General features: G+C 37.4%; 1 pseudogene; it reads left to right on the top strand.

The window, feature by feature from the left end:
* The first annotated feature begins 13394 nt into the window (after positions 1-13394).
* Positions 13395-16988, top strand: LOC109270236 (olfactory receptor 6C2-like; annotated as a pseudogene).
* Positions 16989-17661: the final 673 nt, after the last annotated feature.

Here is a 17661-nt window from a genome sequence, read left to right on the forward strand (position 1 = left end):
GATAGCATGGTATTGGCACAAAAACAGACACATAGACCAATGGAATAGAATAGAAACCCCAGAGCTAGACCCACATATGTATGGCCAACTAATCTTTGACAAAGCAGGAAAGAATATCAAATGGAAAAAAGACAGTCTCTTTAACAAATGGTGCTGGGAGAACTGGACAGCAACATGCAGAAGGATGAAACTAGACCACTTTCTTACAGCATTCACAAAAATAAACTCACAATGGATAAAGGACCTGAATGTGAGACAGGAAACCATCAAAACCCTAGAGGAGAAAGCAGGAAAAAACCTCTCTGACCTCAGCTGTAGCAATTTCTTACTTGACACATCCCCAAAGGCAAGGGAATTAAAAGCAAAAATGAACTATTGGGACCTCATGAACATAAAAAGCTTCTGCACAGGCAAAGGAAACAATCTACAAAACTAAAAGGCAACCAACAGAATGGGAAAAGATATTTGCAAATGACATATCAGACAAAGGGCTAGTATCCAAAATCTATAAAGAGCTCACCAAACTCCACACCCAAAAAACAAATGATCCAGTGAAGAGATGGGTAGAAAACATGAATAGACACTTCTCTAAAGAAGACATCCAGATGGCCAACAGGCACATGAAAAGATGCTCAACATCGCTCCTCATCAGGGAAATACAAATCAGAACCACACTCAGATATCACCTCACGCCAGTCAGAGTGGCTAAAATGAACAAATCAGGAAACTATAGATGCTGGAGAGGATGTGGAGAAACGGGAACTCTCTTGCACTGTTGGTGGGAATGCAAACTGGTCAGCTGCCTGTAAAACAGTGTGGAGGTTCCTCAAAAAATGAAAAACAGACCTACTCTATGACCCAGCAATAGCACTGCTAGGAATTTACCCAAGGGCTACAGGAATGCTGATGCATAGGGGCACTTGTACCCCAATGTTTATAGCAGCACTCTCAACAATAGCCAAGTTATGGAAAGAGCCTAAATGTCCACCAAGTGACGAATGGATAAAGAAATTGTGGTTTATATACATAATGGAATACTACATGGCAATGAGAAACAATGAAATATGGCCTTTTGTAGCAATGTGGATGGAACTGGAGAGTGTTATGCTAAGTGAAATAAGCCATACAGAGAAAGACAGATACCATATGTTTTCACTCTTATGTGGATCCTGAGAAACTTAACAGAAGTCCATGGGGGAGGGGAAGGAAAAAAAAAGAGGTTAGAGAGGGAGAGAGCCAAAGCATAAGAGACTCTTAATAACTGAGAAAAAACTGAGGGTAGATGGGGGGTGGGAGGGAGGGGAGGGTGGGTGATGGTTGTTGAGGAGGGCTCCTGTTGGGATGAGCACTGGGTGTTGTATGGAAACCAAATTGACAATAAATTTTATATTAAAAAAAAATAAGAATTGGTAAAAAAAATGGAATAAAATACTTCTCATACTTATTCCCAAACTAGTCCTTTGGAAAATGTGTCTCTGTGTATACTCCCACCATTTGTAAATGAGAATCTCTATTTTCCAAAGCCTTGGGCATTTGGGAATTATTATTTTGAGTATTATTTTTAATATTTTTTCCTAACATGATAATCCTGATAATTGTTTCACTGGCATTTTTCTTATAGGGAGGTACACCACTTTATTCTAAATGGTTATTTCAGTAAAAAATCATCATTACATTTCCCTGATCTTTTAATGTTTTAAATGAATAATAAATGTATTATTTTACATGTTTTTTATTTGACTGAATTCACCAGTAAAAAAAACAATGAACATCAGAGGCTCCAAATCTTACAATGATGTTTAACCTAATTAACATGACATTAATTACTATGAGTTCTTTTAGGACTGAGGGAGCCCAAGAGATGGGCTGGAAATGTTCAAGGATAATTTAACCATTTAGCAGGATGTTTTAGGTGGGTGGTTGCCCCTTTGAAATTATTTCTAGCTCTTGTGTTCTAAGAATCTATGAAAAAGGGAGAGAGAATTTTTGATAGCCTTTTTTTGGTCCTTCTCATTATAGCACAGCAGTAACTACACCCCACCCCCCACCCCCCGCCCCCAGTTGTGTGTGGCTGGCTGGTCTTATCCTTAACTCTGATCTTTTCCAAGAACACTGCTCAAGAATCATGTTCAGATTCATTACTATGTTATAATAAACAAATAGCAGCCCAGAGATTACTTTTCAGATCCTTTCTGCACATGAAAGTACTTTTGTACTCAGATTTTTTAGCAGAAATATCTAAATTCACTGTCTTTTTTTTTTAAGTACACATGGAACCATTCATATGTATTTTTTTTTAATGTTTATTTATTATTGAGAGACAGAGAGACATAGAACATGAGCAGGGGAGGGGTAGAGAGAGGGGGAGCCACAGAATCTGATGTAGGCTCCAGGCTCTGAGCTGTCAGCACAGAGCCTGATGCGGGGCTCAAACTCACAAACTACAAGACCATGACCTGAGCTGAAGTCGGTCACCTAACCAACTGAGCCACCCAGGCGCTCCTAAATTCACTGTCTTTACCCAGGGACAGCTTTTCTACACCTTCTACGATTCCAGTTCCTGAACATTTAGCCACAAAATGACAAATGTTTCATACTTACTTTCTGGTGGTTCCCCATCATTTTTTGGGACATTTAACCCTAAGTTCCTTCTTGGGTCTGAGAAACACTGGGTACTAGTGGCTATAATTTTGAGTTAACTTTGGCATACTTTGAAGCCCCACATAGTCTTCCAGGTAAGAGTGCCTGCAAATGCAAGATAATATGCAGTGGCATAGGGAATGGCACCCTTTGCTCTTATCATCACTAAGTCTAAAATGGATCTGATGAGAGTTCCTATCTCTCTTTAAGCTATCAAATAATATTTTTCCTGAATTCTGTGACTGAAAGAATGGACAAACAATGCTAAGTAAATGTTAGTAACTCTGCCTGGCTGTGGAAGTGAACATGGCCTGACCTCTCTGCAAAGAAATGGGTTGCTCTATAAATTTTCATTAATAGAAATGACATGTGCTTTATTGGTTTTATCTGCTCAAGTGCACAGGGAACAACTAAGTGGAAAAATGAAAATGTCCTTGGTGACTATTCAAACCACTAATGAATCTATGGTGAAATTAACTTTGGCAAACAAAACAAAACAAAGAAAAACAAAGAAAAAAACTTAACCAGCACCTGTGGGGCAGTGTCCACAGAGGTAAGAAATGTAATCATAATAGTATCAGTGGCAGTAAAAAAAAAAAAAAAAAAAAAAAGATGATGAAATTATTCTCACCATGTTCTTTTTACCCTGTTGAAATGCTGGGAATCATCTGATGAGTTCTGTTGTAGGACATACTCATATGATCTACTCAAGTCACTCTTCCCCATCTGATTATTAATTTTTTTTTATTAAAAAAAATATTTTTTTTAACGTTTATTTATTTTTGAGACAGAGAGAGACAGAGCATGAACGGGGGAGGGTCAGAGAGAGGGAGACACAGAAGTGGAAACAGGCTCCAGGCTCTGAGCTGTCAGCACAGAGCCCGACCCGGGGCTCAAACTCACGGACCGCGAGATCATGACCTGAGCCGAAGTCGGCCGCTTAACCAACTGAGCCACCCAGGCGCCCCAATTTTTGTTTTTTAAATATATTTATTTTACTTTTCAGAGAGGGAGAGAGAGCATGAGCAGGAAAGGGGCAGAGAGACGGGGAGACAGAGAATCTCAAACAAGCTCCACACTATCAGCCCAGAGTCTGACGGGGGACTCAATTTCTGAACCTGTGAGATCATGACCTGAGCCGAAACCAAGAGTCAGATGTTTAACTGACTGAGCCACCCAGGTGGCCCCATGGGTCCCATTAAAGCAGAACTAATTATCATTCATATATTCATTAATCATTGCTAATTTATAAGTCAACTGCTGCTATTTCAAACTCAAAACGTGCAGGGAACTTGCTAAACCCAAAGATGTCATTCAGCTTACCAAGAATACAGGATCTGGGTATGTTGTGCTAAGTAACCATCATTTTATCCCAAGTCCAGAGATCACCCCTCAGCCTTCCACAATGCTCAGCAGGGCCAGCTTTTCATAAAGCTCAGTAGCTGAGAACTTGAGAAATCTGAGCTGGCATCAGAGAATCCACATGTGCATGTAAGTGACTTGCTGGCTCGTAGCCCCTGTCTCCACCCAAAATAATAAAAAAAAAATTCTGTATATCCCTATAGAATTGCAGAAGTCACACTTACTGTAGAAATGCCTTCAGATCTTTTACAAATGTGAGTCAGTTATCAAGAGAGAAGGGCAAGCCCTCACAACAATATTAGAGCTTCCTTCTATTGGGAAGGAGGAAATAGGGGCTGAGGTGGGGAAGGAGGGTCCAAGGGAGGTAAGACAGGCTTGGGAAATGGAGACAGGGAAACATTCACATGGGTCTCTTCTGCACTTCCTTTTCTATCCTATTGGTCTATTTTTCTGTACTATTGCCAATATAATTCTGTTCTTTTTCAGGGGTGTTTGTCTAGTTTTGGTTCTCTGAATTTTCATATAAATTTTAGAATCAGATGATTATAGGAAAATAATTTGCTAGGATCCTAATGGAATTTGTTTTAAATTGAAGGGTCAATTTGGGAATAATTTACATTTTTAGTTTTTAATTAAAAAATTTTTTTAAAGTTTGAGAGAGAGAGAGAGAGAGAGAGAGAGAGAGAGAGAGAGAGAGAGAATGAGAGAATGAGCATGAGCAGAGGAGGGGCAGAGAGAGAGCAAAAGAGAGGATCCCAAGCTGACAGCACAGACCCTGATGTGGGGCTCCATCCTATGAACTATGAGATCATGACTGAGCCACCCAGGTAGCCTAACAATTTACTTTTTTATTTTATTATTTATTATTTATGTATGTATATATTTATTTTTGGTGCAAAAATGTGGTTTATTAAAGCACGGACATGACCTGTGGGCAGGAAGAGCTGCCCCAGGACCATGAGGAGAGACTGGTTATATACTATGGAGTTGGGGAGGTAAAGTCCAGGGGAAGTTTCCAGTGAAATTTCCATATGCTAAAGAAGACTCATAGGATGCTGGAGGCCTAGCTATTGTCAAACTAAGGTGGTTTTTCCCTTTAGCAAAGCATTAACATTAAGACAGTAAGGAGTTACTGGAGAAATGTTTTACTTTGCCTGCCTCTTGTATCTGTCAATGGGCTGCAGGTTATAAGGAAGTTTAGTTCTATCTGCAATTTCTTTCTGTCTTTGTTTCCCATATCACTATGGAGGGGTGATGGAGACTTAGGTCTTGCAGGACTGTGATCTCTATCGGTTAACCATTTGTTTTTCCCTTTGTTCTTGGGCAGCCAGGAGTGCCTGAGGAGTATCACAATATCCCATTGGTGGGGGTTGCATCCTGTCAGCTTGCCTTATCCTCCCTCATCAATAATTTTTTAATAAAGTAACATTATGTATTAGTTAATGCCCTCCCAGGAGATGAAAATACACATAAAATGTTATGAGAAGCAAGGGGGAGCAGGAAGGGGGGGAACCATTTAGGCAAACATTGAACTTCCTCATTTTAGAGCTGTGTTAATCTCTTTACAAATGTGCTTTCAATTTTACTTGATTGTTTTAGCAGTAGCAACTTGAACCTTCAAAACCCAGAGCTCTGTGTAGCAACTGGTGGTAGGGGGTTTTTCTCATTAGACTGAGAGACCAGGAGACTTCACACCTCTCCTCCCGGCATTAAGGGGGTGGATGTTCTGCAATTACCAATTCAAGGAAGAAACAAAACAAAAGCAAATACATTTCAGCACGGGCTTGCCCTACCCAGATCTTACTGAGGTCTTTTATTTTTGTCTTTGGTTGTTGTTTGTTTTTTGGTCTCCATCTCCAGTCCAAGGGCATCTTAGCACTATGGTTCCTCTTTTCCACGCCTAGAAGAGAAAACTCACAGGAATATGGTGCCCATGTTTTCTTTCTCCACTCACTTCTAATCAGAATGTGATTAACTGGTTCAATGATCAGTCAAGAAGCTGTGCTGCAGGTTTTTCCTCTCTCCTTTAATCCTCCTTGCTTCCTCACTGGTTATTAGACAGCTGTTAATATTAAACAAAGTGATTTAATCACCTTCTGCATTTTATAAGCTCTACCTTTTTTCTTTCTTTTTTCCTGTAGCAGATTTAAGGCCACTTCTTAGTAGAGACCTGGCCCTGTTCTGAACATTTGGAAGAAACAGTTTTTAAATATAACCTACCAGAGTGATTCCTACACAGATGCTCATCCAAGCTGCTTAGTAACCCAGACAATACCACAGTCATCACACTCACGTGCTCCAGAACGTTTCCAACTAAAAGAAAAAAAAAATCATTACTTAGCCCTGAAAGTCAACACCTGAAAACAACAAATTAATTGGGAATTGGACACAGGTGTTTACAAAGAGGTTCAAATGCTCTCTAATTAATTTTAAAATTTTGTCTTAATTTAAAAAATATAAATATTGGTAACTTTGGTAGACAGAATAATGGCCCCCAAAGATGTTCATGTCCTAACCGGTGCATATATTACCCAGAACTGGTGCATATATTACCCAGAACCGGTGCATATATTACCTTGTTTGGCTGGGGAAAAAAAAAAAAAGTCTTTACCTATGTGATTAGGTTAAGGGTCTTGAGATGGGAAGATGGTTTTTGGTTATCCAGGTGGGCCCAATGTAATCACAAGGATCCCTATAAGAGTGAGGCTGGAAGCCGGAAGTGGGTAGGTGTGCGGTTGGATGTAAGTGCGTGGGTTGGAGCGTTGCAAGGAAGCAGCCATGAGCCACAGAACACGGGAGGTCTTTGGAAGCTCCAGAACCGTAAGAAAACAAGATTGTGTTGTTTTAAACGCTAAGGTTGTGGTACTGTAGTGGTGAGTCACACACAGAGAGTCGGGACATTTAGGCTTTTCTTTCCAGGAGGCAGCTTTCTTCCTGCTGGCACAGGCCTATGGGGCTAAGACCCAAAAGGCTAAGCCCCGAGCATAGCAGGGTGGGAGGTGCCTATTGTACAATTTTTGCTTCTTTGTCTCTCATATATGGTAGCATACAGTCGTCAATTTACATTTTTAGAGTAGTGACTGTTCCAATTCATTAACATGGTATCCCCATTCATTTATTTGGTTATTTTAAAATTTCAGTATTTTGGGGCGCCTGGGTGGCTCAGTCGGTTAAGCGGCCGACTTCAGCTCAGGTCGTGATCTCGCGGTCCGTGAGTTCGAGCCCCGCGTCGGGCTCTGTGCTGACAGCTCAGAGCCTGGAGCCTGTTTCAGATTCTGTGTCTCCCTCTCTCGGACCCTCCCCGGTTCATGCTCTCTCTCTGTCTCAAAAGTAAATAAACGTTAAAAAAAAAAAATTAAAAAAAAATTTTTTTTCAGTATTTTATAGTTTTTTCTTTTGGGTTCGTATGTGTCTGTGTGTTTAGAATTGCACATGACTCGTTAGATTTATTTATAAGTATTCATTCTTTTGGGTGCTGGTGTAAAGGAAATCATTAAAAGTTTTTATCTTCCCAGTTTTCATTCCTATATAAGAAGCAAACATGTTTAGTGAGTACTAATTTTGTATTCATGAACTTTAAGTTGCCTTATAAATTCTGAATTTTTTTCCTTAGATTATTTTGGATTTTCTACATAAAAACAATTTCATTTCTAAGTAAACTTAGTTTTGTGCATTTCTTTTAAGTTCTTCTATTTCTTTATTCCTTTCTCTCGATTTATTGTTCTGGGTAGAGCCTCCAGGACACTGCTAAGTAGAAGTGATGATATCAAATATCCTTGTCTTATTCCTGATCTCAGAAATAAACTATAAACATTTCAACGTTAAGTATGATGTTTGCTAGATATTTGTGGGAATATGGGTATAGTTTATCAGATTAGAGAAGTTCATTTTTTATTTGTGAAAGGGTTTTATCATGAAAAATATGGAATTTTATCAAACTTTTTTGAAATTTATTGAATCATATGATTTTTATATTCTATTAATGTGGTAAATTACATTAATTTTCAGATCTCAAATCAGCCTTGGATCTTAAGAATTAATAAGAATTTATCTTGGCTTATCATCTTATTTTTATTATTTTATTTTTTTAATATGAAATTTATTGTCAAATTGGTTTCCATACAACACCCAGTGCTCATCCCAACAGGTGCCTTCCTCAATGCCCATAATATCATCCTTTTTATATATCATTGGATTAATTTTGTTAACATCTTGTTTGCGAATTTTGTGTTTGATCATGAGTGAGATTATCCTAAATATTCCCTTCTTGTAATGTAACTGACAGTTTTTTTAAGAAAGTTTTATTGATATGTAATTCATATACCATGCAATTTACCCATTTAAAGTGTACGATTCAATGGTTTTTAGTATATTGTGCCACTATCACCATAGTCAATTTTAGGATATTTTTGTTGTAGTGTGACTTAAAATGGGAACTATCCTGCAGAATATGCTGTATGCCCCCCAAGAGGAATGTGTATTCTGTTGCTGTTGGGTGGAATGTTCTGTAGGAGTTTGTTAGATCCATTTGCTTTGTAACGCTATTTAGATCATCTGTTTCCTTATTGATTTTCTGCCTGGATGTTTTATCCAAGAAGTTGGGGTATTGAAATTTCCTATTGTATTTCTGTCTATTTTCCCCTCAGTTTTGTTAATATTTGATTTATGTATTTGGGCACATGTATATTTATAATTTACATTTTCATGATGAATTTTTTGAAATATAATTTATTGTCAAGTTGGCTTACATACAACACCAGTGCCCATCCCAACAAGGGCCCTTCTCAATGCCCATCACCCACTTTCCCCTCTCCCCCACCCCCCATCAACCCTCAGTTTGTTCTCTGTATTTAAGAGTCTTTTATGGTTTGCCTCTCTCCCTCTGTTTGCAAATATTTTTTCTCTCCTCCCTTCCCCCATGGTCTTGTGTTAAGTTTCTTGGTTTCCACATATGAGTGAAAACATATATCTGTCTTTCTCTCACTGACTTATTTCATTTAGCATAATACCCTCCAGTTGCATCCATGTTGCTGCAAATGGCATGATTTCATTCTTATTGTCCAGTAGTATTCCGTTGTATATATAAACTACATCTATATCCATTCTCAGTTGATGGACATTTAGGCTCTTTCCATAATTTGGCTATTGTTGAAAGTGCTGCTATAAACATTGGGGTACATGTGCCCCTATGCATCAGCACTCCTGTAGCCCTTGGGTAAATTCTTGGCAGTGCAATTGCTGGGTCATAGGGTAGTTCTATTTTTAATTTTTTTGAGGAATCTCCACACTGTTTTCCAGAGTGGCTGCACCAGTTTGCATTCCCACCAGCAGTGCAAGAGGGTTCCTGTTTCTCCACATCCTCACCAGCATCTATAGTTTCCTGATGTGTTCATTTTAGCCACTCTGACTAGTGTGAGGTGGTATCTCAGTGTGGCTTTGATTTGTATTTCCCTGATGAGGAGTGACATTGAGCATCTTTTCATGTCAGTTGGCCATCTGGATGTCATCTTTGGAAAAGTATCTCTTGTCTTCTGCCCACTTCTTCAATGGATTATTTGTTTTTCGGGTGTGGAGTTTGGTGAGTTCTTTATAGATTTTGGATACTAGCCCTTTGTCTGATATGTCATTTGCAAATATCTTTTCCCATTCTGTTGGTTGCCTTTTAGTTTTGTTGATGGTTTCCTTTGCAGTGCAGCTTTTTATGTTCATGAGGTCCCAATAGTTCATTTTTGCTTTTAATTCCCTTGCCTTTGGAGATGTGTCATGTACTTAACACAAACTATACTCTGAAAGTAGTTGAGATGGTAAATTTTGTTATATATATTTTACTAAAATTATAAAAAGTAAAATAAAGCATAAACAAAACAAAAATAAAAATATTGAGGGTAACCACAAATCATACAAAAACAGTTAAATCTCTGAAAGTGAGCAATTTGAAAGAAAACTAGTAAAGTCACTATTAAAATATTTACCTCTGTTAATAAACAAATTTGAAAAATAGAACAGCATGGTTCATTTTAAAAGTATAAAGTGAGAAGAATATATATGAAAAATATGTAAGATGCAGATAAATATACATTTTTTTCTGAATATATCATGAGATTCTATGCTAAAAAAATGAAGCATGGCATAAACACAATTAAAGACCAACAAAAGAGTGGGGAAAATATTTGCAACACACATAACAATTAAATTGTTAATATGCATACAAGTAGTAATGCTCACTTCTAGGAAATACTGTAAATAGACAAAGATTTTCAAGAATGCATTTTGCATCACAGCTGATAGTTGATTTAAAAAGAGACAACATGAATTTATAATAAAAATTGTAGAACCATTTAATCAGTTCAAAGTAGTTATTTTTTATAATGGTGAAAACAACTTTTTAGAAATTACAAAGTTTCAACTGTTAGGATTGATATCTAATTATGATGAATTCTCCAAAAAGAAATATTACATGGTACCTAAATGATACAAATTTGTAATTATTGAGATAAAAAGTTTTAAGTTTTTAATTATCAAGTAATCTGAAAAATATGCAAAGAGTGTTTCATATTTTAAAATATAACAATATGAATATATTTACACAGGAAATTTCTTGAAGGCTGTAATCTGAGATATTAGGGTGGTTATTACATTTAAGTTTAACTTGTCTATATTTGTTTATAATGAGTCATTTAAGGTAATGTTACAGAAGGAGAAAAGGGGTAACTGTATTCTGTCAGCAGCTATTAGCAGCTATAGATGTTATTGAATAAAAGGAAGAAATGGTAGACTTGCTCTTTTTAATTTGGTTTTTATTTTGTGTAAAAGTCCTGTGTTGAATATCATTGTCGAATCTTCAGGTCTCTGAGGACATGGTCCCCAGTCCTACATGTTTCAGGATCTTTGCCAAAAGATTACACAAAAGATTCATTAATAACATTGGAACCCAATTCACCTGGGACTTGTGTTTATTCACTCATGTTTGGCACATAAAACAAACATCAATCTTGGTAAAATTCTCATTTTTATTGATTTTGGAAGGTTCAAATATCAGGGCTATGTAAACCAGAGGGAATTCTTGGTTTATTCTCCCAGACTTTGGAGTAGCAATTACCTTTATTTTTTTTTTTTCTTTTTTTTCTTATTTTTTTTTTATTTATTTTTTATTTTTTAATATATGAAATTTACTGTCAAATTGGTTTCCATACAACACCCAGTGCTCATCCCAAAAGGTGCCCTCCTCAATACCCATCACCCACCCTGCCCTCCCTCCCACCCTGCCCTCCCTCCCACCCCCCATCAACCCTCAGTTTGTTCTCAGTTTTTAACAGTCTCTAATGCTTTGGCTCTCTCCCACTCTAACCACTTTTTTTTTTTTTTTCCTTCCCCTCCCCCATGGGTTTCTGTTATGTTTCTCAGGATCCACATAAGAGTGAAACCATATGGTATCTGTCTTTCTCTGTATGGCTTATTTCACTTAGCATCACACTCTCCAGTTCCATCCATGTTGCTACAAAAGGCCATATTTCATTTTTTCTCATTGCCACGTAGTATTCCATTGTGTATATAAACCACAATTTCTTTATCCATTCATCAGTTGATGGACATTTAGGCTCTTTCCATAATTTGGCTATTGTTGAGAGTGCCGCTGTAAACATTGGGGTACAGGTGCCCCTATGCATCAGTACTCCTGTATCCCTTGGATAAATTCCTAGCAGTGCTATTGCTGGGTCATAGGGTAGGTCTATTTTTAATTTTCTGAGGAACCTCCACACTGCTTTCCAGAGCGGCTGCACCAATTTGCATTCCCACCAACAGTGCAAGAGGGTTCCTGTTTCTCCACATCCTCTCCAGCATCTATAGTCTCCTGATTTCTTCATTTTGGCCACTCTGACTGGCGTGAGGTGGTATCTGAGTGTGGTTTTGATTTGTATTTCCCTGATAAGGAGCGACGTTGAACATCTTTTCATGTGCCTGTTGGCCATCCGGATGTCTTCTTTAGAGAAGTGTCTATTCATGTTTTCTGCCCATTTCTTCACTGGGTTCTTTGTTTTTCGGGTGTGGAGTTTGATGAGCTCTTTATAGATTTTGGATACTAGCCCTTTGTCCGATGTGTCATTTGCAAATATCTTTTCCCATTCCGTTGGTTGCCTTTTAGTTTTGTTGGTTGTTTCCTTTGCTGTGCAGAAGCTTTTTATCTTCATAAGGTCCCAGTAATTCACTTTTGCTTTTAATTCCCTTGCCTTTGGGGATGGAGTAGCAATTACCTTTAGAAATAGCACAAATACCTTGGTAGGAAGGTCTTGGCCACATGTTAGAAATGAAATGATTGGATAATCAATACCATCCCAGAGCTGTCTGTGAGGTGAGTCTGGGTCCATGAGTAAGAGCGACCAGAAGTCCACATAAAAGCCCATACAAACATAATCTTCATTTTTCTAATCCTCACGATACTCAGGGATAATCAACTAAAACCATTATGTCTATGGTTTTTGAGAGACTTAGAAAATTATTTTCTCTTAGAAACAGTTTCATATGTCTTGCCAAAATTAGATGGAATAGTTAATTGAATTATAGTTAAAAGAAACAAGAGTTCATAATTTTTTAGTTGATTGAAGATATTGATAGGTCTGGGTTTGTGCAGTATTGAATATCAGGTCACCTAAAAATATGTGAAATAAAGGACTTCAAGAAGCATCCCTGAATTGCAGATTATCTGCCGATATAAGTAAGGTTACCCTTCACTCTAAGATGCTCAGTTCTCTAAAAGACCTAGGAAGTAAATAGGTGTGAATCAAACAAGGGTGTCAATTTATTTTTCAAGATATTTAGGAGCAAGGACATGATCTAGTTTCCAGAGTTGTGTAAGGCATCAATTACATGCCTCAAGTATGAGGAAAAGAGGGGCTGGTGGACTATATATGTAATCCTTTTCTATATCTGGAGTCTATTTTTCACTTACTAAATCTACTGTTAATATTCATTTAATCTGTTGTTACTTGTGTGATACATTCTTGGGAGTGCTCTCAGCTCCTCCTAAAACATTACAGCAGTCCTTCATCTCTTTAATGGAGTCTAAACACTGGGAGATTTATTCTGGGAAATGGGTGGGTGGTGTATAGACAGTATCTTCCACTTCTGGAAGAAAAGAATACTTTAAAGCAATCAAATGAAGCCTTCACATAATCAGTTACTTGGAATTTCCAAAAGAAATTCTGGGTTTTTTTCCTCCCAATTTATTGATGGCCTTAAACAAGCCTTGGAGAGTGAAATAATTTCAGCTGGTGTTAATGTAGTTAGTTGATGTTGGCTGAGGAACAATCCCAGAACAGCTTTTGGTCCAAATCCAGAATTTAAGTTTCTTTAATCTCTGGTGTTAATGTTTCTGATAAGTATATTGAGGAGGCATGAGTGGAAACCGTGAAAGGAAAGCTATTTCTGTGTCAAACACAGTGATAACACTTTTTGCCTTAATGTAGGTATTATATATGGGCTGACAGATCGGCATGGTGTGATTTAAATGCCACTCAGAATATTTTCCCCACCAAACATAAAAGCCAAAAAGAATTCCCTAAATTAGAGTCAGGGATATGGAAAAAGTAAGAGGTGTCAGATTAGTTTTAAAATTGAGTCAACATAATAAACAATATAAGATGATCTAGGTCTGAGGGCAAATATTATCTTTAACTCTATATCAGACTCCTTTAATTTTGTGGTTATTACATTAAACAACATAGAAATCGTATTTCTGACACTTTTTTTTTTTTTAACATCGTCTATTAAGCATAGGGAGTAACAAACCACATAGAAAGGTCATAAATGTGGTTTGTTGTGATTTGGAAAAACTCCTTTGAAGATCCAAGCAGGATACAGGAATGAGTCCCTAAGAGCCAGTTACAGGTCAGAATCAGCAAACAGATGGAGAAATGGGGAGGGGAAAACCATAGATGATTAGATGACAATGTTTTTTCCAGGCAGGTAGTCCATGTAAGATGACTACCACATAACTGGCTCTCACTATGGTGTGTTTTTAGAGTCCATCTTTGTAGCTCTATCTCACCAAACAAACAAAACTTACCCCTTGTTAGAGTCAGGGAAACAGCAAAACTAAGTGAAAGTACTGGCAATGTCAAGAGAATTTCAAGAGAAGTCTAAGAAACAATATAGCTTGATATCAATTGTTAATATATAGCAATAAACATTAGGTTTTGGTCTTTGTATAGCAGAGTAAGACAAGGATCAATAGAAATACAGAAAATGGGGCAATCCGTTTTTAACAAATTCATCTAGAGGGAATGTAAAATTTCCAGGGGCAGGTGTCTAACATTCAAAGATCATTATCAAAATGCACATTTTGAAATATCAAGTTTTATGTGCTAAGTTGAAGTCATGGGATTTAATCAGTTCCCAGGAAAAGCACATACAGAAGCAGCTAAGAGGATTTACGGATGAGGTGTGAGAAATATCAGTGTTACAAAGGTGAGTAGGGGAAGAGATAATTACAAAAGAGAAAACAGAAGGGTGCGGTGGGGGGGGGGGTAGGAACCCAACCAGGAGTGTGGATATCATGCAAACAATGTGTCAAGAACCTCATAAAAAGGAGTGATTGACAAGGAAAAGTGCAAATAAAATGGCTACACTTCACTGGTACTTAAATATCAGGGAAACTCATCAAGAATAATTTCAGTGGAGTGGTGTATTCAGGAGCTGTATCATAAGGAAATGGTTGGAGGTCAGGAATCAGAGAAAATTATTAGAAGCTAAGGATAGAAGTTCGATTGGTGAATGCATTTAATACTCAGAGCTGATTATAACATCAGTGACTTGCTAAGAAGGTCTAAGTATTTCAGTCAGACAAATAGACTGAATTACAAAGCATTAAGGCTATTCTTCAGTTGTGTGTAAAACATTTTCTCACTTATTAGTGAATTTGGTGTGTATCAAAATGTTCTCTGTTTTGCACCAAAGTGGGGCAATCAGTAAAAATCAGATAAGGGCAACAAAAATTTGAGAAAATTGTGGGAAAGATCTGGGAAAGAATTTATTTTATTTTTTAAAAAGTGTATTTTTTTATTTTGAGAGAGAGTGAGAAAGCAGGGGAGGGGGAGAGGGAGAGGGAGAGAGAGAGAGAATATCCTAAGCAGGCTCCATGCTTTTGGCACAGAGCTTGACGTGGGGTTGGAACTCATGAACAGTGAGATCATGACCTGAGCCGAAAACAAAAGTTAGATGCTTGACTGAGCCACCAAGGTGTCCTTAGGAAATAATTTTTTTATATGGAAAAGGTCTTTTGTAGATTAATTTTAGATTTGGTCATGGCAGTGGAACAGTGTCCTTAGCTGCTTGGTAGGTGGATATAGAAACATCTTGTGCCATAACCACTTCTCATGTGTTTCCCATTTATCCAGGAAAAAAAAAAAGCTTCAAGCAGATATTGAAACGGAGTAAAACTTCAATTAGTGATAAGGGAAATATTCTTAGAAAAAAAGATTCCCTGAAGTTTATGATTTCATTGCCATCAGGCTTCGAAGAATAAATCTATTCTAATGGGTAAAGTTAAAGTCCAGTGTAAACTTCAAAATCATAAAAAATTGTTTTACTTGGACTATAAAGAATCCCTAGATTTATTTTTCTCAAATATAGATCATGACCATTTAGTAGAATATGAAGTCAACTTGGTGATTTTGTATTTATTTTTGATGAGATAAATTAGAATAAGAAACATCAGAGAGCAAGGTAGATTTTTTTTTGGACGTTTTTTAATTTCAGTAATATGCAAGTGTGTGTATCTATGTGTGCATATACACTGGACTGTAAAATGTGTATCTTACTATAAATTGTGGTCAAAATATTTGAAAGCTAAGTTTCAAGCATATTAAATGACATGACAACAGAACTGAGAGCATGAATTATTAAAAAAATGTTCATTATCAAAGAAAACAAAATACTATGTGTAAAGTACATTGTTTGGCTTTTCTAAACAAACCCATTGTAACCTTGTTTCTATCCTATTCTCAACTGTTAAGTCCCTCAGTTTTACCTGAATATTGGGCAGAAGTCAGGACCTAGGAATCAGAAACCATACTTCCTTAACCAGTTGCATCCTTCTGGGATTGACAGATAACACTCAACTACAGATTCTCATTTTTATATTTCTACTTATCACCTACATGTTGAGTGTAACCAGAAGCCTGACCGTCATCATTCTCATATTAATGGATTCTCACCTTAAAACTGCAATGTACTTTTTTCTCCAAAAATTTTCCTTCTTAGAAATCTTATTCACGTCTGCTTGTATTCCTAGGTTCTTGTACAGTATATCAACAGGTGATAGGACTATTCCCTATAATGCTTGTGCATGAAACATTTTCTTTACAGATCTTTTTGGTGTAACAGATTTTTTTTTCTCCTTGCCTCCATGCTCTTTGATCGATACGTAGCCATCTGCAAACCCCTTTGTTACATGACCATCATGAACCACAGGGTGTGCAAAAGGCTTATCTTCTGCTGTTGGATGACTACTTTGACCATTTCGCATCACTTGGCTTGGGATTGGACCTGGAATTCTGTGACCACTTTGCCTGTGATTCTAACCCTATTCTGAAAGTCTCATGCTCAGACACATGGTTCCTTGAGCAGATGGTTATTGTCTGCTGTGTGTTAGTCTTCATCATGACTCGTGTGTGTGTGTGTATGTGTGTGATTTTGCTCTACCTGTATACCATCAGAACAACTCTAAGATTCCCCTCTGCCCAGCAAAGGACAAAAGCTTTTTCTACCTATTCTTCCCACATTATTGGGGTTTCTATAACCTATGGCAGCTGCTTCTTTGTCTCTATCAAACCTTCAGCAAAAGATGAAATGACCATTAATAAGGGAGTGTCTATACTTCTTCCATTTCCCCCATGTTAAATCCATTTATTTATACTCTGAGGGACAAAGAGGTGAAACAAACCTTTAATGACTTAGTCAAAAGATTTATGTTGTTCTCAAAGAACTAGGGGAATGTTGAAGTCAGGATCCCTAAGCATATTTTCAATTTTTATTTATTTATTTTTTTAATTTTTTAATTTTTAATTTTTTATTTTTTAATATATGAAATTTACTGTCAAATTGGTTTCCATACAACACCCAGTGCTCATACCAAAAGGTGCCCTCCTCAATACCCATCACCCACCCTGCCCTCCCTTCCACCCCCACATCAACCCTCAGTTTGTTCTCAGTTTTTAACAGTCTCTTATGCTTTGTCTCTCTCCCACTCTAACCTCCTTTTTTTTTTTTTTTTTTTTTCTTCCTTCCCCTCCCCCATGGGTTTCTGTTAAGTTTCTCAGGATCCACATAAGAGTGAAACCGTATGGTATCTGTCTTTCTCTGTATGGCTTATTTCACTTAGCATCACACTCTCCAGTTCCATCCACGTTGCTACAAAAGGCCATATTTCATTCTTTCTCATTGCCACGTAGTATTCCATTGTGTATATAAACCACAATTTCTTTATCCATTCATCAGTTGATGGACATTTAGGCTCTTTCCATAATTTGGCTATTGTTGAGAGTGCTGCTATAAACATTGGGGTACAAGTGCCCCTATGCATCAGTACTCCTGTATCCCTTGGATAAATTCCTAGCAGTGCTATTGCTGGGTCATAGGGTAGGTCTATTTTTAATTTTCTGA

Source organism: Panthera pardus, unplaced genomic scaffold (assembly GCF_024362965.1).
Source record: "Panthera pardus isolate Hobbes unplaced genomic scaffold, ASM2436296v1 HiC_scaffold_6, whole genome shotgun sequence".
Classification (NCBI taxonomy): domain Eukaryota; kingdom Metazoa; phylum Chordata; class Mammalia; order Carnivora; family Felidae; genus Panthera; species Panthera pardus.